Source organism: Elephas maximus, chromosome 6 (genome assembly GCF_024166365.1).
Source record: "Elephas maximus indicus isolate mEleMax1 chromosome 6, mEleMax1 primary haplotype, whole genome shotgun sequence".
Classification (NCBI taxonomy): Eukaryota; Metazoa; Chordata; class Mammalia; order Proboscidea; family Elephantidae; genus Elephas; species Elephas maximus.
Window position 1 is genome coordinate 96,267,822 of NC_064824.1, and position 19,533 is coordinate 96,287,354.

General features: G+C 38.9%; 1 protein-coding gene across 6 annotated transcripts in view; it reads left to right on the forward strand.

Moving 5' to 3' along the window:
• The window catches only part of PLCL1 (phospholipase C like 1 (inactive)), a 499,112-nt gene that overhangs the window by 230,308 nt on the left and 249,271 nt on the right, over nucleotides 1–19,533 (forward strand). The window contains exon 1 of one of the 6 annotated variants that reach the window (XM_049888890.1): nucleotides 1–11,675. This exon is cut by the window's left edge and continues 19,902 nt beyond it. The exons of the other annotated variants lie outside the window; for them this stretch is intronic. The gene's annotated coding sequence lies outside the window, so the exon portion shown is untranslated. The remainder of the gene's footprint in view (nucleotides 11,676–19,533) is intronic. 6 annotated transcript variants of the gene reach the window in all.

Here is a 19,533-nt window from a genome sequence, read left to right on the forward strand (position 1 = left end):
AACTGATAATGTCTTAGAAGATTCTGTTTCCAGACAAGGTCACATTTACGCATGAGAGGGAGGGGTAAGACTTCAACGTAACTTTTTGGGGAACACAATTCAATCTACAGTAATAGGAGAAACCACAATAATTCTCTAGTCCAGGATTGGGAATCTTTTCCTTAAAGGACCAGATAGTAATTATTTTAGGATTTACAGGCCCTATAATCTCTGTTGCAACTAGTTAACACTGCATTTGTAGCCTGAAAGTGGCTATAGACAGTACGTAAACAAATAGACTTGGCTGTGTTCCAATTAAACTTTATACAAACAGGCAATGGGCCATAGTTTGCTGACTGTTGCTTTATTCCACTGACTGCATTGTACTGAATCCCAGAGAAGTGTCTGGCCAAAGGCCGCACAGCAGCAGGCTTCTTTTTGGCTCCTTTAAAAAAATTATTTTAAAAAAGTGTTTTAATTATTACATAATTACAAAAGGATATTTATTAGCTATGTGGAAGGTATAAAGAATAATAAAATGAACACCTGTGTAACCATCATGCAGTCAGTTTAAGAAATAGAATATCACCATTTCCTTTGAAGCTGTATGTATGGCCCTTCCCAATCCCTTCTCTTTCTCTCTCCACTTCAGAGGTATTCACCTACCTGAATTTTGGGCTCTTCATTCCATTGTTTTTCTTCGTAGTTCATCTCATGTATTTATATTTTCTTGTAGTTTTTAAAAAAGTTATTCTTAGATGATTTTATTTCACTTCCAGATGTTAGAAAGTTTAGAAAATATAGCCAAATTTTGCTTAATGATAGTTGTAGATTTCTTTTTTGGTTTATTCTTGGCAATGTGATGAGAAGGTTCAGGAAGCCAGAGCAAATTACTTATAGTATGGCTTTAATTCTCTTCGTGGTCTACTCTGGGGCTTCTTGTGCCAGAGCAGAGAATATCATAGGCTGACAGACAAGTGTAGGAGTCGGGAGGGTTTCTACTCCCACTACTCTTCCTGAGGAAATTGCTGTGGTAAATCAGTGATGTTTCTAGGAATGGCAAGGTTTGTTGATCTGTTGGTGATTTTATCTTTGAACTAAATACATACTGTATGGCCATAACTTTTCCAAGTTAATTAGTTGGAATTTGTTTTAAAGAAAAATTTTGTTTGAACATATAATAAATAAAAAAGGCCGATCTCAAGCATAATATTTGGTCAATAAACAAAAACATAGTTCTGATATTTGTGAATATTAAACAAAACAAGAAAAAACCCAAACCCTGTTGAGTTAATTCCAACTCATAGTGACTCTATAGGACAGAGTAGACCTGCCCCATAGGGTTTCCAAGGAGCAGCTGGTGTATTCGAACTGCTGACCTTTTCGGTTAGCAGCCTTAGCACACCATAGCCCTTAGCCACTGTACCACCAGGGCTGTGAATATTATATATGTGAACACTAGATATTAGAATGTGATTTAGACAGACACATTTTCTTACTTTCTAGGTACCTAAGACCTTTGCAAAATCTAATTTTTAAGGACATGCCTTTGATGACTCTAAGCGTTTTGTGATCTACTTATACAAATGCTCTAATTTTTGTCTTTTTCTTTTTAAATATCTATAGATGATCTGACTACATAGGTTGTTTCTCAGGGTTAGGGAAGTGTTTGGACTGATCCGTCCACATACCTTCACCTGGTCCTCTATATAAGATGAATACTTGGTGAGTTATACTCACTGACCACGGCATGAGATAAAAAGAACTGGTTGTTTTGCCATGAGAGATTGATACCACAGTCAAATACCTCTCCCAAATGTCTCTCTTTCTCTTCTTTTTCAGTATTTCCATCCTGACTACAACTACCCTTGCCCATCATTTCATATGTTGCTTACTTCAATATCTTCCTGCCTGGTCTGCCTGCCTCTAGTGGTTCTCAGACATGGCCACACATTGGACTCACCTGAGAGTTAAAAAAAAAAAAGAATGCCTGATCCATTCCACAAATATTTTAATTGGCCTGGGGAACAGACTGAGCATCTTAGAATCATATTACAGCATATTTTACGAATCTCTCCAGATGACTCTAACGAGCAGTGAAGGCTGAGAACCACTGCTGTAGTTCAAGAGGTTCATTTGTTTTAACCTATCCTCTGATGTAAGAGATACTTGAGAGGGAGAACCGGTAGGAGTTGGGGAGTGATTACATAATGGGGTTGAGGAAGAGGGATGTGTAGAATGCTGCTAGATTTTGGGCTTGTGTAGTGGATGGATGGTGGTGCCATTTACTGAGATAGCAGAAATAGGCATGATGTTTGGAAGAGAAAATAAGGATTCAGTTTTGGACATGAGAACTTGAGCAGCTTTGGGACATCCAAGGAGTGCTGGTGGCACGTGGTTAAGTGCTCGGCTACTAACTGAAAAGTTGGTGGTTCAAACTGCCAGCTGCTCCACTTGAGAAAAAAACCTAGTTATCTGCTTCCATAAAGATTGTGGCCTAGGAAACCCTATGAGGAAGTTCTACTCTGTCATATAGGGTCACTATGAGTTGGAATCGACTCTATGGCACACAACAAGAAGAAGAACAATAACAACATGGGACATCCATTTGGAGGTAAGAAGGAACTTCTAAATATTAAAACTGATAAAAAAATGGAGCGAGTGGTTTATTCTCTATTAAGCTTGATTAATTAAAGAATAAACATTTCCTTTTTTTTTATGTCTTCATCTAATGACATTAAATACCATAAAGCACTCTGTATATATCTGCAGTGGAGAAGAGGAGCTAGTCCTCTCCAAAGTGGATGTTTTTCTCTCTTTCTATTACTCCACTATTATTTTCTAACGAGAATTAGATTTAAAAATAGAAAATTTATGTAAAATACAACCTTGTTGAATAAAATATCACGTATAAATATTTTAAGATTTTATCTTAGTGTGGGCAAATACTTCTTTATTTCAAGAATGGAGGCTTTAAGACTCTTTAAAGTTATAGCAGTGAGCAGTCATTTTAAAAAAGGCCAACCATGAGACTTTCGCTATTTCTGTGGTGGAAGATTTAATCTTCAAGGATAAATGTGGCATTCCGTTTCCCAGTGCTTCTATTACAGAAGGTATGCACACATTTGGATAACTGATCTTCCTTTTTTTCCCTAAGAAACTTTTGAGATTGGAATTTGTTGTTTAGATCATGATTCATACTGTCAGAGAAGAACCGGAGAGTCTCCTCTAGGTACTTGGCAGAGCCGGGACCTGTTTCCATATATAGCTGGAAAAACCTTTGTCACCCATTCTAGCTTGAATGTTATTAAAAGTTCATTCCTGAGTTCTTTTTTGCCAGGCACCAGTAGTGGGTACAAAGTGTATTTCATGCGCGGAAGGACTAAGATTTGTTCCAACTAGGGAACTGGCTATGTGCTCTGAGAACCTTCCCTGTGTCCTCGGTCACTCCCTGGATAGATGCAGCAGTGCACTTACATGTACATCTGTGGGTGGCAGTTGTTGATTCCTTCCTGGCCCACTTCCTGCCCTGGGAAGCCCCGGGGGAGCCTTTACAAAGATGAATCAAGACGGTGCCTAATCTCCTGAGTAATGGCCAGAGGCTCCTCGGTTACTCTGTGATGATGGGATTCATTTACCTTAGAGCTCTGTTTCTAAGAGGGTATTTGGAATTTTGGATTGTGGCCTGGAATTTTGGAGACTGGAGTTCTCTAGGGAAAAGTTGTACTGGTAGCAGTCAGCTTATAAAGCTTATACTGTCTGCCCTTTAATAAGGGTCATAGGATGTAGTAAATGTTCTTTGGGAAAATAGGAGTCTAACAGACCCTCACAGTTCTGGCTTTGTTTGAACTGTGACCTCCACACATTAATACAGGGAAATGGGAAGGGAGCTGTCTTTGTACCTTTGCCTCCATATCCACCTATTGCAGTTCTGCTTGTTTTTCAAGCTCAGGTTCAAGTCAGAGTGAGACAGATCTGTGCTTCCACACTTAATCGAGGTGTGGAATTTTGGTCAAGTCAATTTGCTTTTTTGGACTCATTTGTCTCATCTGTCAAATGGGATTAATAAACCTAATTTCACAGGGTTTAGGTGGGATTAAATGAAATTAAGAGGGTTAATATAGAAAAGGTGGTTAGCGTTCTTAGGAAAGCAAGTGTTTTGAGTCAAAGAGCATGGACTTTGGGACGATTCATGTCTGGGCTTTATCCCGGTTCTGTGCTTTCCTAGCTGCATGAGCTCTAAGATGCTCAAGCATTTACATTCTGTAACCTTCGCTGCTTCCTCTGTAAAACTGCACCACACTCAGAGGGCTGTTTTAAGGTTTAAGAGAATCATCTTGTCCTACTTGGTTGGCAATTAATAGGCACTCAGGAGATGTTAGCTCCATTCTTCTCTCCCCTTTTTCAAAGGCTTTTTCCATTCCCACCTTGACCCAAGTCAGAGGCTTGGGGGTGGGAGCACAGAGTGGGGCACTTGCTCCTGGGCACAAGTCCAAGGGGGTGCCAGACAAAGCTCAGAATGACATTCAGAGGAGCTACAAATCTAAAGGTGCCTGACTGAGGCAGTCCTGGACAAGAGGGGGGAAGCTGTTTTTGCTGATGAGTCACCATTATCAACTGTCTACTCATCTTGAGGAAACCCTGGTGGTGTAGTGGTTAAGTGCTACGGCTGCTAACCAAGAGGTTGGCAGTTCGAATCTGCCAGGCACTCCTTGGAAACTGGGGCAGTTCTACTCTGTCCTATAGAGTTGCTGTGAGTCAGAATCGACTTGACGGCAGTGGGTTTGGTTTGGTTTTTGGACTCATCTTGAAATTGCGGGGCGGGAGGGTAACATAGAGATTGCTCCTGGGTACTTGTTACCCTCACTACACCTCTGCCCCAACTCAGAGAAAATTGTTTCTTTTATTACCCTTTCGTGACTTTTAATTTGCTTTTGTTTATAACTAGTTGCCATCCAGTGGATTCCAACTCAGGTGCTCCTATGTGTGTCAGAGTAGAACTGCACTCCATAGGGTTTTCAATGGCTGATTTTTTTGGAAGTACATTCTAAAACCTTTCTTCCAGAGGTACCTCTGAGTGGACTTGAACCTCCAGCCTTTTGGTTACTAACTGAGCGTGTTAACCATTTGCATCACCCAGGGATTCTTTTTGTTTATAGTCTCATCACATAACTTTTAAAATTCTGTTTCTCACTGCATGTGTGTCTCTTCTCCACTTGATCATCAATTACTTGAAAGCAGAGTTGTCATCCTGTTATCTCTTTGTTCACAAAGGCCTCAGCTGTTGAACCACATTATTTTCTTCCAGCAACCTGGGAAAATCCCCTTGTTCTTGCTTACCATACAGATTATGAGTGGAGGGAGGATAGCCCTGTCATAAGGGAAAGCTGCAAAGAGTATTTGTGGATGTGTGGGCAGTGAGGCTAAAAGTAAAGAACATTTGAACCTGTGCAGGTGTAACTACAATTGGCACTTCCAGGAACGCTTGGGGGATGGCAAACAGGGGAGCACACGTAGATGGACCAGGGAAAGGAGACAGAGAGCAGACCCTGTGAAGGATTGTGAAGTAAGCAGTGATTGTCTCTGTACACGCCTCCACTGGTAATCTTCTGGTGGATAAAGAGAAAAAGAGTGCACCAAAGCTTACCCATCCTAGTCTCCTCTGGCTTCCAGTCAGGGCTCAGCTCAGGAGACTTGGGACCCCAGTTAAAAAAAAAAACAAAAAACCCACCGCCATCGAGTTGATTCCAACTCACAGCCACCCTATAGGACAGAATAAGGTTTCCAAGGAGCGGCTGGTAGATTGAAACTACCAACCTTTTGGTTAGCAGCTGAATGCCTAATCACTGTACCACCAGAACCACAGTAAGTACAGGTAAATCCTGGCTCCATGTCATGGTCCTCAGTCCCTGACATTCTTCATGGATGACCACTTCCTTTTACCTCAATCCTTCCACTCCTTTGACACCAATCAATTCCTTCATCATGATTTCTGCCCTAACCCCACATTATTCACAACTTGGCTTCGGACATAATGAACCTAAATGCTACCTGGAAACATTTTGTTTCCAATGTGTAACTATATATACATTTTTTATCTCGGGAAGAAAAGATAAAATAGTATTTTGCAATTTCCACTAGTCTTTTTTCCCATTAGATGCTGGTGTGCCCTCCAGACTCATGTCAGAATCTGCCCTTTAGAAAAAAAAAAAATTTTTTTTTTTTTTTTCCCTTTAGGGTAGCGAAAATTCACTTAATCTGAAACAATGTGGGAACCATGTGGGTTCTTCGTGAAGTTCGTTTTACAACCTGTAATGAGCCAACTACTGAAATTGGAAGAGACTATAGGAGCCCTGGTGGCATAGGGCTTAAGCGCTTTTCTACTAACCAAAAGGTTCGTGGTTGGAACCCACAAGCCACTCCACGGAAGAAAGATGTGGCAATCTGCTTCTGTAAAGATTACAGCCTTGGAAACCCTATGGGTTTCTACTCTGTCCTATAGGGTTGCTATGAGTTGGAATTGACTTGACGGTGCCAAGATACAAGATTCACCCTGAACGGGTAGGATGAAGCTCCTACCCCTATTCCTTGAACTTGAATTCCAGGTTAATTCAGAGTTACTTTCTCAATCTTCTCTTCTCAACTCAAATATCCTTCAATAAATTACCAGAGAAGTAAATAGTTTTTTTCCAGTGTACTACATATTATGTTTGGCATTTACTTCAAAGTCCAATAACTTTATATGTTTTCCTTGTTGCTCTACAAAGTTTTAAGAGGGAAGCAAGAATAGACTATCCAGAAACAAATGACAGAAATGAAAGCTTTGTTCTTTGATAGAAAATAAATGGACATGGTGTTCATTCATAACAAACCAAGCCAGCACACACTGTGCAATGAATCACAACCCAGAATGTTGATGTCTTGGATACAATATACCTTATTCAGAAGCCTCAAAAGCACCTATATGTCATATTAAGTAATCTTTTAATGATATTCTAGCAATTTGGGAGAAGATTTTAGAGAATACCTAAAAATCAGATTTGGTTCAGAGATATTAAACATTTAAATACAAATTAGAACTGTGTGGCACAATACTGTTTTATCCAGGGCTTTGGACTGGTATAGAACGGTTCAGGAATGCTTCAGTAATTGCCCAGGTAAAGGATCACAGTGCATGCATTACATAGCAACCAAACTGTTGTGGGTAGATTATGACCCAAGTAGGAAACAAACAGTGGTGCCCCACTCAAAGATGACAGCTGACCATGCCACTGTGAGTGTGTGTCACTCTGCACAGTCCTGTCAATAATCCAGTCTCCTGCAGAGATGCTGCAAGTTTCAGGAGCTTGATGCAGGAGATTGGATTATTGGCAGGATTGCAGAGAGCAACACACATTCAAGGTGACATGATCGGCTGCCGTCGTTGAGCAGGGCACGACTGTTTGTTTCTACTTGGGTCAAAGTTTACGGGCAAAAGATTTGGTTGCTATGCAATGTATACGCTGGCCTCATTTATGTTGGCAATTACTGAACTGTTCCTGAACTGTTGGTATCAGTTTGAAGCCCACCTGAAAATTATCTATTGCTTGCCAGTATCCAGTGGCAGGGAGGCTGGGTCCAGGTGTTCTTAATAATGTTAATCAAGTTCTTCCATTCTCTTTTTCAGCACCCTGCTCAGTTAGTGTAGAATGCCTAGTATCCTGAATCAGGTACCCGAACACTTTGAGAATATAACATTGACTGAAAGAACAGATCAACAGCAGTTTTGAGCAAAACACTGGGCATTTGCTCAATGACTTATAACACAGCTTGTGATTTTGTTCCAGGCTCCAGTATCTGCTGTGCCTGAGTCCCTGCCAGAAAACGGGGAGAAACATTCTAACCCCCTCTGGAATGCATTCCTTGCATGAGTAGGGATCTCTGGAAAGTTATGCTTTTGAAGAAAGTGGAGAGAGGGGCTACAACTTCATACATCTTAGCACTGCCAAGGCCATTTCCTAAGGCCAGAGCTTTTAGACCTCATTATACATTGGAGCCACAGCATTGGGCACGACACTGCTACAGGGAGTGTTGCATGACCTGCCTTAGCTATCACATAAAGTGTTAGATGGTTGAGGAAAAGGGTCTGTTTGTGAACAAGCAACTTGGTTTTCTGACTAGGCAAGGAACACTGAAATCTTTCTCTTTTTGCTGGACTTTTAGATGTTGGTTTGGGAAAGATACCTTGACTTCAATAACATAAGCTGAAATACGTAGAGGTAAAACAATGGAAGCAAAGCTGAAACTGCATTTTATTATAAAGGATAGGAAATAAGTAGCTTTCTTTTTGGTGTGACTTCGTGGATGTTCCCCACTCTTTCCTTCTGGAGGCAGATGTGGCTTCTAGTTACTAGGCAAAGATTGCCCATGTGAAAAGACTTGGAAGATTTTCATGTATATGTTAATCATATTTGGTCTTCCAAGTGCCGCTTTGCCAAGTTAGAGTCCCATACACTAGTAATGTTGAGAAGTCTATTCTTTATCAAAGATATTCAGCTGTGGAAAAGGCTGCTTCATAGTTAAAGCATTCTTAGCAGAAGGTGCAAATAAACTAAAAGCAGCAACAAAAAGCAACCAGTGTACAGGTGATGTTTCACTGAACTAAGCCAATGTGCTACATAGGACTATTAGGTTCTTTTTGATAGACAACAGCTGCCAATAGTTCGAGACAGGCAAGGGTTACCTACTCCACTACAGGCCCCACCAGGTCACAAGGAAAGCACAGCTTGACCAAATTCCACTTAGCTAAATTCCACACACACACAGACAAGTTTTAGTTTTCAGATAAGCATTAGTTAGACAACTTGTTTTGTAAACTTGATGAACTCTCCAGCGACCCCGGAAGAAATATTTTGTCCACACATTGCATGAAAGATTTACTCAAAACAGATAAGATAATATTCTTGAGGCAGGATTCAGTTAACTCTTCAACAGAATTCTCCAAACCTATTATGGCCAGACATAGGATTGCTTAGAGATTGCACTTGGATGCATTTTACAGGGCGGAGTTTAAGGGTCTCCTAGGTTCCTATGGCCTTTTCATGTAAGAGAGGGGAATATCTCTCTAATGTGTTTTAGCCAATTCACGTATCTTTTTTTTCTTCAGTTCACGTATCTTAAATACCACTAATTTCGCTGACAAGTCCATTTTTCAGATACATTATACTAATTAATAAGTCATTATTTTCATTAAGGAAACCTATTTTTAACATTCATTATGCTAATTAATAAAGCTTCTAGTTATGGCCAGATATAAAGAGAGTTGAAGCATTTGTAGTAGCTACTAATAGTGTAGCTTTTCTGGTTGTTAGCTACCAGTCCCAGAAGTGTGAATTCCTGATTAGGATATCTGGTACCTCTTAATGTAGCTCAAAGCAATTTATGCATTCATAATGTTGAAGCATTTAAGAGTAAATTGTAGACATCATGACATGGGGTGTAAAGAAAAGCAAAAAGTGATTATTCAATTTATATTTTACTGAAAGTAAGCAGGTCTCTAATTGGTTTTGCACTATATTTTTGTTTTAAAAATTTACTCAGCATGTGAAAGAGATACTTTTAAATAGCTTTATCTAATAAGATCTCTGTCTGAAGGTAGGAATCCTTGATGGTGCAGTGAACATGCTTGATTGCTAACCAAAAGGTTGGAGGTTAAAATCCACCCACAGACACCTTGCAAGAAAGGCCTGGCAATCTACTTCTGAAAAATCAGCCATCGAAAATCCTATGGAGTATACAGTTCTACTCTGACACATATGGGGTCCTCATAAGTTGGAATTGACTTGATGGCAACTGCTTTTGCTCTCGAGGTGATTTATTGAATCAGCTAATTCAATAAACATTTGTCGAATACCTACTGGACGCCAGGGGATACAGAGATGAAAGTGTACAGTTCTTATCCTCAAGTCCAATTTTACTTGTATAGGCAGGGTCATGACATAGATTGTAGAGGTCATGTCCTGCACAAGCCTAGGGGGCACCATTCATTACAGGTGAATGGTGGGCCCTAGAGCAGAGTGAAGCAGTGCCAGGGAGGGAGTAATACAGTGGCTGAGCAGAGCTTGTGGTTTCCTCCTAAAGTAACCTGGAACATGACTCATCTTGTTGGAATTAAGAGTTGGATAAATGAGCATTTGTTTCAAACATTGTTAGGGACATGGAACGCTTCCTTAGGAGCCAAAAATACCATTTAGAGTTCCAGAAATCCTGAATTCTTGTTCTGACTGCACATCCCTAGGTGGTTTGCAATTAAGGTAAGAACAATCCTGTCTTCCAAATGAGACTGGAGTGGTTAATAAATTTAGAACTACTTGGAATTCAGAAGAAATTTAATCTTCAAACAATTTGCTGGCTTTTTTTTTTTTATGTTTGAAAACAATAATGATTCACATGATTAAAGGTGATCTCAAGTATCAACCAGTAAAAGAAACAATGGCAGTGTCAACAATGCAAAATAAAGTTGCGGGATTTGTATGTAAACTACGCCGTTTACCAAGAAACCAAGAAATTATAAATCACAGTCCAAGTCTTACTTCCTGCACATATTTAAGTAGAGAATGAGTTCAGGAGGGATTTTAAGTGTCAAATGTGAAAGAAAGACTCAGAAGACACTCTTCCCAGGAACTCTGGGGATAAAGGAAGTGTTTTGCCCAACCTCAAAAATTTTACTTTATAGGAGGAGATAAAAGCAAAAAAAATCCTGGAGATAGCAGGACATGAAATGCCCAGTTCAGTGGTGCTGGGAGTTATGCAAAGAAGGTGGAGCAGCTTTCTTTTTCACAGCATGTGCTCCTTTCACAGAAGCCACTGGCTATTCCTCAGTAAGGATTTCAGATACAAGGAGATGGACTGACAGTGGCTTCAACGATGGGCTCAAGCATAGCAATGATTATGAGGATGGTACAGGATTGGGCAGTGTTTCATTCTGTTGTGCATAGGGTTACTAGGAGTTGGAAGTGACTCTAAAGCACCTAGCAACAGCAACAATGATTCCCAGCCCAACAGCATTCACTTCCATGAAGCACTGACGCCATATTTGTGTCTAATAAGGTGGAGGTTTCTCCTCCATCTCAAAGCTTCAACTCAGGTGGCTGGAGGAGCTTGGTAATAGGGTGGACAGGAGGGATTAAGGGGTCATTCTTTTACCAATGGCACTTCCTGAGGTATCGCAGTTGCTATGGTTTCTAGAATTAGTATAAAAAAATTTAGGGGACAATGAAAGAAATGGCTAAATTAACATCAGGTAACCTACCAGCTTCAGTTGCTACAGATGAGAGGCTGGTGGCTATAGGACTGTGACTGCTTGTGGTTATATCATGGCTATGGCTTGGTGATATCCAAACCTTTCTTTGTACTAAGCATTACATGCTTGAGACAAAGACTGTGCATAATTCTTCTCTGTGTCTTGCCCAGGAACGGTACATTTTCAACATTTTGGCTCTTTACCTCTACATTTGGAGCTCTTGTGTGGTGCAAATGGTTAAAGTGCTTGGCTGCTAACTGAGAGGCTGGAGTCCACCAAGAGGCACGTCTGAAGAAAGCTCTGGGGATCTGCTTCCAAAAAGTCAGCCCCTGAGAACCCCGTGAAGCACGTGGCTCTGTCCTGACACACATGGGTTTGCCGTGAGTTGCAGTTAACTCCACAGCAACTGTTATTGGTAATTCAAAATGTACCAGTAGTCTCTCAAATTGTGGGTTTAAATATAATACATTAAACACAGAGCTGTTCAGAATAGTACAGCTCTTCCTACAGAGCAGTGTCAGATGAACAGCTGTTCTGAAGGCTGTCTCAGAATGCTCCCTGGGAGGCTCACTGGTATCCCCTTTCTCGCTAGTGCTTTTGATGTTGAGTAGTTTGTGAAACACGAGGATATTGGACACCACGGTGTAGTATGAGATACTACATGCGAATGGGCAGGGGACAAGTGCCTGAGGAAGACTGAGATTTCTGTCTTGGAACTGGAAATTGTTACTATTTATCTAGCTCCTGAAATTCTATCCTCATCTTTTCTTTATTATTAACCAAATGGCTGCTTCATTTTACTACAGCATTTCTGCTAAGTGAAACAATTGAAATTAATGAAATGATTGCAGAATAGACTAAGTGTACAACAAAATATGCAAAAAGTACCTATCTTTGCTCACATAGGTTTATGTTTATTAAAATTATTGATTGTTATTACCAACAGTGTTTAATGTCAAAAGATTAAGTTGTTGTCTTGGGCACTCTAGGAGAATATATATATAAAACAAAGAGGTGGAATGAGTTAGCATGTTTTCTATAAATTTGTTGCAGCTGTTTTCCAAAAGAAGGCAAATATCCAGCATTATATGAAAGCCAATTTAGTGTTCATTGCAAACCAAAAGCACAAAAGACCTTTGTATTTTGATTTATGAGCAGTTTAACTTACCAGCTTAATGAAAAGGGATATAGAGATGAAATTGAAGGTATATTGGTGCCCCCAGTGTCTAGCGATCGTATTTCTTTTGAAAATTTGGTTTGTATTGAATGATAGAAAGTTACCCAGGTTATGTAATGCATCTGTCAGTTTCTGAGTATTTTTTATAATGGCATGAAAACTATGAAATAAAAAAAAAAAGGCACACTTATTAATTAGGGTCTTCTTCAAACTTTAGGGCGTTCCCACCTCTGTACCTTTTCTTACACCATTTCTCCCACCAGAAATATACTTCTTTGAGTTTAAGCCCAATAGAAATTGTGTATCTTTCTAAAATATCAGCTGATTTTCCAGCCCACACTAATCTTTCTCTTATCAGAATTTCTACAGATCTTGTAGTTGGTATCTCACAATTTAACACTTAATTATGCAATCTTGTGTTATATATTTATATATTTCATGTTTCTTCTTTTTTGCCCTTTGCATTTGAGGTGTGTTATTTAAGGAAAGCACCCTATCTAGCAGAATTCTGGGCACGGAGACAAGTGCTCATTGATTTGTTCACTGGTGAATTGTTAGTTGCTGAGGAATTGAGAACAGTTATATCACAGTGTGCAAACATCTTTTCAGTTGAACTTCCCATTGGTATTGGTAGTGGAGGAAGCTCTGATAGAGTTAACTTTAGATTTGCATGAATTTGAGTTAACTTGTGATAAATCCTAATAAAAACAACAATGATAATAGTAGCAGCTAAAATTTAGTGCATAATCTATCATGCATTATAGTATTTTATAGTCATTTACACTTATTTAATCTTAACAACACCCTATGAGCAATACTATGATTATTTACTCTTTATAGACAAGGAAACCGAAGCACTTAAGCGGTTCAGGAAAGATCTGACAGAGCCAGGTCTGAGAATGCCTGTTAGCATGGGGCACGTGGCAACTCAGTTAAATATCCTTTTCCTTTTTTAGTCACACAAGTAGAATAGTATTCATTATACTTTGAGGATTTAAGTGGTTGACTGAAAAGTCTGAGCAATTACAATGAAACATTTAGAAGTTCCACAATAATTGGGGATGATGTAGAACTGAACATAGAATAAAGTGAAAGAAATGCAGATTTCTAGCTCTGTTAAAAAAATTTTTTTTTTTCTTGAGTAAATTGGGGTAGTCAGGCCTTCATGGATGTAGCATAACATTATTTCTAATTTTAAGATGGAAAAATTGGCTTATGAATCAGATTAAAAATCCCTCTTGAACTTTCCTGGTGGTCTTTTACAAATAGCGATATAAAAAAAAAAAATAATTCTTCATAATTCTGACTAGGAAGTTATCAACAACACATGCAATTACCCACACTGAAAATGTTTACATATTAAAAAAAAAAAACTGTATTCAGATAATAAAGTACAATTTTAAAGCAATGGTTCAGCAAAAAATACAAATAAACTCATCAGAGTTGTGGAGGATTTGTTTATAAGCTATAAAAGCATGTTGGAAAGTTTTAAAAAAACAGCTTGATTTTGGGGTGGGTGGCTCAGTCCTAGCCAGTGGATTGCTTAATCAGTCATCAGTGTTCAGCTTCTGGGAAGAAATTTCTTCTAAGTGAATACAGTAGGCTCTTGGGTTTCCCAGATTGAACATTTTCAGTTTCTTGTATTTGAGAATAAACCCGAAGCTCTGTGATGTGACGATTTATGTTGTTGTTAGGTGCCATCGAGTTGGTTCTGACCCATAGAGAGCCTATGTGCAACAGAACAAAACACCGCCTGGTCCTGCACCATCCTCACAATCATTGTTATACTTGAGTCCATTGTTACAGCCACTGTGTCAATCCATCTCATTGAGGGTCTTCTCTTTTTTCTTCTTCTTCGTGATGATTTATACTTTGGTCAAATCATAAATATGACATTGACAATGCAAGGCTGGTTGGCTGGAGCCACTCACATCCAAGGAGAAGGGCAAGTGTATATTTTATGGAGGAAATTATATGCTGCTCTGGTATTTACAAAAGCCCAAGGATATGCATCCCAGTTAATGGTCTGCTTGTTGTCTTAAATTACAAGTTTTCTCCATGCACAGACCCATGGAGGAACTCACTCATTTGCAAATTTATTGAGAATTCCTCTGTGCCTGGCACTGTGTCAGGTGCTGAGATATGTAGAAATGCCTGCAGAACCCTTCCTGCACCTTTGTCATTAGAGTCTTCTCATTTTTCTCTCTCTTCTAACTGATGACCTGACTTTTACAGTAGGTGTCAAGTGCTCTTAAGTATAATATTCAAAGTCATCCCTTTAATAGCACATCCATCCTCCTTTTTTTTGTGCAATCCAAACACGTTCTGAATCAAATTCAGACTTGTTTTGAAGGTCATCTTCCATTCTATTTAAATTTTATTGTCTGCCAGTTATGGCTTTTGGTTTGTCTTTGAGGAGCCCTGTTTTCCCTCCCATCTTTGTGAAGTCTTACATGCTGCTTTACAACATGTGTGAACTTTCTGCTCACATAGCATGTCAGCAAATAGCTTGTCAAAGTTCAGTAGGCTCACTGTGGTTTTTTTTTTAACCTCTTTTTTAAGAGTATAGGAATAGGGTGGCAATGCTAGGGAGCCTCCAAACCACCCTTGTGGGAGAGGTCGGAGTTACTGCAGTGGAAACTCAGGAATAAGTGGTGATGTACAGATAGAGAACATCAGAGTGTGTCAAGCATGGGATGAACCCACTTTTGGATTTTACACTGCCATTTTACTACCCCTAAGCAAAATAAAGGAGCCCCGGTGGTGCAGTGGTTAAAGCAATCAACTGCTAACTGAAAGGCGGGTGGTTCGAAACCTACAGGAGTCCAAGGGAGAAAGACGTGGCAGTCTGCTTCTGTAGAGATTTACAGCCTTGGAAACCCTGCTGGGTAGCTAGGAGTTGGAATCGACTTGATGACAGTGGGTAAGCAAAATAAACAACAGTTGCCATGGAGTTGATTCCATTTCCCTGGGTAGTGCAAAGTTAGCATGCTTGTCTGCTAACTGAAAGGTTGAAACTTCAAGTCTACCCATAGATGCCTTAGAAGGAAGGTCTGGCAATCTACTTCCAAAAAACCAGCCATCGAAACCCATATGGAGCACAGTTCTACTCTGACACACACAGGGCCGCCATGAGTTGGAATCAACTCGATGACAACTGGTTAAACAAAATAACAAATTTCTGTTTCCTGAGCCCAATCTCTTCTCTTAGGACCTTTCCATGTCAACACCCTTCATTCTTTTTGTGCAGTGTTTCCCAAATGTCAGCCATTCACATAGCACCATCATTTTTTTGTCAGAAGATTTCAAACTCAAATTATAATTTATTAGATACTTAAAAATTTGTTTTCTTTAACTTAAACATACTCATAGGAAGCATCTATTTTTAGTTACTACCTTAGTAAAAACCCACTATGACTTGCCATACAAATAAGTAAAATTAAAAGATAAGAGTTTTTTATTTTTTGTCTTCTATTGGCCTGAGCATTCACTGAATCTGAGGCGTGTTCTCTTTTTCTTGAAAGGGGAGAGTAGAAAGTATTCTGGTATCAATTGCCATAAAAGAAAGCAGCCCAAAACTTAGTGCACAAAATAACATTTAGTACTGTCTCTCATGATACTGTAGGTTGACTTGGTTCATCTGGTGATTCTCATTGGGAATTTCTCATGCGGGGCTAGAGTTGTCTGAAGGTTCAATTGAGCTAGGTAGTCACTTGGCTGGGCAGTGGATGTTGTCTGTTAACTTGGACTGCATCTGGGCCTGTTTGCCTTAATGCCTACACATTGCTTCTTCATGTGACTTGCTCTACTTACACATAGTAGCTGGGTTCCAAGAGTAAGTGTTCCAAGAGTGAACACTGCTGGACTTACTATGACCTAGTCTCCAAAGTCCCAAAATATCCTAATTACTTTCTATTAGTTAAGTCACTAAGATGAGTCTAGATTCAAGAAGAGAGGAATTAGACTCTATCTTTCAATGAGAAGAATAGCAAAGAATCTGCAGCTTTGTTTAACCTACCACAGCTAGTGTTAGAAAGGGGTTAAAGACTAGCACCAAATTTAGATGTTCTCCATGATGCTATGAAGCAATCAGAAAGACTGAAAGAGAACCAAAAGGGGATTGGCTTTCTCACTATGTGATCCAATGTTATTTAATTCTGTATCTATGTATTGCCTAGACTCATCTTGGCACTAGCAATGGAAATGGGCCCCTCAGTGTATTTCCCTCTTCTGTGTGTCTCTTGCTTTTGCAATTTTTAGGCATGAATTTGCCTGCTTCGTTCTGTCATTCTCATTCTGAAGGTTACCTTCTGCCATTTGCTAATGTTAGTACTACAAAGGAGAAAGGCAGAAGGCAAAAAGAAGCATTTATTAAATATAATTAGCTTTCTCAAGGGAAACAGCTAGTTATTAAACAAGTCAACTCAGAGTGCATCTTAACAAAAATTCTGGAGAAATGAATGGCTATGCTGGTTTCCAGATTTAGAAACTTCTCTGGCTCACTTGGAAAGAGTGTTTGGGAGGAGAGATTCTCAATAGACACCTTTCATCATGGATCAAGCTTCTGATTCAAGTGTGTGAGGGTGAGATATTAATATTTTTTCCTAGGGGTTAGATGGCATAGTTCTGTTCCTAAAACGAGATGATTTGACTGTCAGCATCTGTGTGCGTTATGGAAAATTTTAAGATCATGTAGTTTGTTGGGAATAACTTGAAAAGATACTTATAACTAGCATTAGTGAAGTTATGGCAAGACCCAAAAAAAAAAAAAAAAAAAACCCATTGCAAGATCATGTGAAAATTGAGAAATAGAGTATAGTTTTTTTTTTTTTTTCTTTAAGGAAAAACGTGAAGGTCCATTTTGTGAGAAATGCACAAACTATAAAGCTTAACTTTAGAACCAATGGTCATTTTTTATTGAAATCTGATGATACGAAAAATTTTTGGATTATATATTACTTTATATCTGCATCAAGTCATCATAGGCACATTTTTCAAATAAATGTATACAGTTTCAGAGCCTTCCTTTCATATAAGTATCAAGTTTTCCTTTAGCCTTGCTCAAAACATTATGGTGTGGCTAAACATGCAGAATGACATATTAGCTCTTCCCTTTAGACAAGCATTTTCTTCTGATTTACATTATCACTCAACATAAATGATTTAACTGTCAATGACTCCTTGGCTCTGCACCCAGTGGCATTAAACAAGCAAATGTGCCTTATTTTACAGCAAGGTGCTAACTGTGAAGAGCTCTTAGGAGCTTCTAGGCTGTTACTAATACAAATTTTCTCTCAGCTCCATTAATCAGGAGATTTTTAAAGAAGCAAGATAGCTGTTAGTCAAGGCTTGAAATATGTTTTAAATAAACATTTGAGATGCTTTGAGTAGAACCCATGCTGACATTGTTGTCACTGGTAGTTTTTGGCTCTGAAGATTTCCGGAATGGCTTATTGTTTTGGAAGTGTTGTAAGCATTGTTAGGGACCTGTCTCTTTTTAAAATTCGCACTAGTTCCCACAGTTCAAAAATATTTTTGAGAATTATGTGATGAAATGCTGATGATGGGAATGTATCTTTAGACTTTCTTTTTTTAAAAAAATGTTAAATCACTGACTCTACTTTCACTTAATACCAAGATTAAATTCAGTCATAAATATATCTATGAAGAGTTTTTATGACTTAAAAATGTTATAATAGTAAATGAAATAACATGATTCACAATTATGTATATATCTGGGCACAATAATGTTAAAAAAAAAATCATGCCTACAAAAATGTCTGGAGGAAATATTCCAGTAAGTCAATAGTCATTGTCTTTATGTGTTCAGATAATTTTTTCCCCTTTTGTTTTTTTTTCCCCTACTTTAATTTTTCAAATTTTCTGTAATGAGCACACTTTAGCATGGTGTCTCAAATACTTAAATGAGACCCTGTAACCTCAGCTGAAATGTTAGCTTTAAAACTATGTTCGTGAATAAACAAAGAAAAAGTTAGGCGTCAGCCATTTTCCAGCTTCATTTGTGCCACGGTGCCATTTATTATGTATCTTTTTCCCTTCTGGTTTTATACCTTTATATTAGCAATCTTAGAAACATTCCAGAAGGAAACTCCACCTTCCAGGTGACCAGGTGGCATGTTTCTGTTCTGGGAAATGAAGATGTTTCCCCTCTTACACTCTTTGTTCAGTGGCCGGGAAGGCCGCCAGTCTTCACTTGGAAGCGTCTGCAGCTCTGTTATTAGCAGACCATCAGGGGTGACCTGGCCCATTTCTGTGACTCACAATGATTCATTGGAATCCTCTGCAAAAATTCCTTCTTCTCTTGTCTGATTTCAAAAGCTTCAGGGGTTAGGTAGAAGGGATGTGGGCTATTAAAAGATACTGAATAGTAGTAATTAGAAGTTGGTACTTTATAGGTTTGATTCTAGGAAAGAGGATGGAAAGCTACACATTTGGATTCTGGGCAGGTGCAAATTCTAAAGAGCAAGGTGAAAACAGTGCTAGGTAACTGGAAAAGTGAGTGATCAGAAAAGTATCTTCTGTCTCTTCCTCAATTTTTGTTTCTTATTGTTTGATTTGCACCTTCTCTCATTGTTTCTCTACCAGTGCGAAGGTATAGAATAATAGAAAGAAAAAGAAGACAAAATATACTTATTCTGAATTAAATTATTGAATCAAAATTACTGCCTAAGGCCATTCAGCTGCCATTTTTTTGCTGTGATATACAAATGTCTCATTGAGTGTCAAATAGAGGGAAGTAGAAGTCATTCCCATGGGGTGAATCTGCATGGGAGTGCATGCAGTAAATAGTGCAAATGACTACTCGTTAGAAAACTTCCAGAGGGAAGAAGCATTCATTACTACCACTCTGTATAAATATGAGCAACCTAAAAGGAATCAAAGTGATCCAAGGTGGAATACATGCCATTTGGCTTCTTTCGATCAGAGAACACACTTTTATAAGAGAAGGTAGTGACCTTTCAGTGTATGATTTACTACCTATCCCAACTGCCGCCTCCCCATTTTAAACAGACTATTTTGAAAATATCATTGGAGGAAAGTCTTCAGTTACTGCATTGTTTCAATAAACTATGCA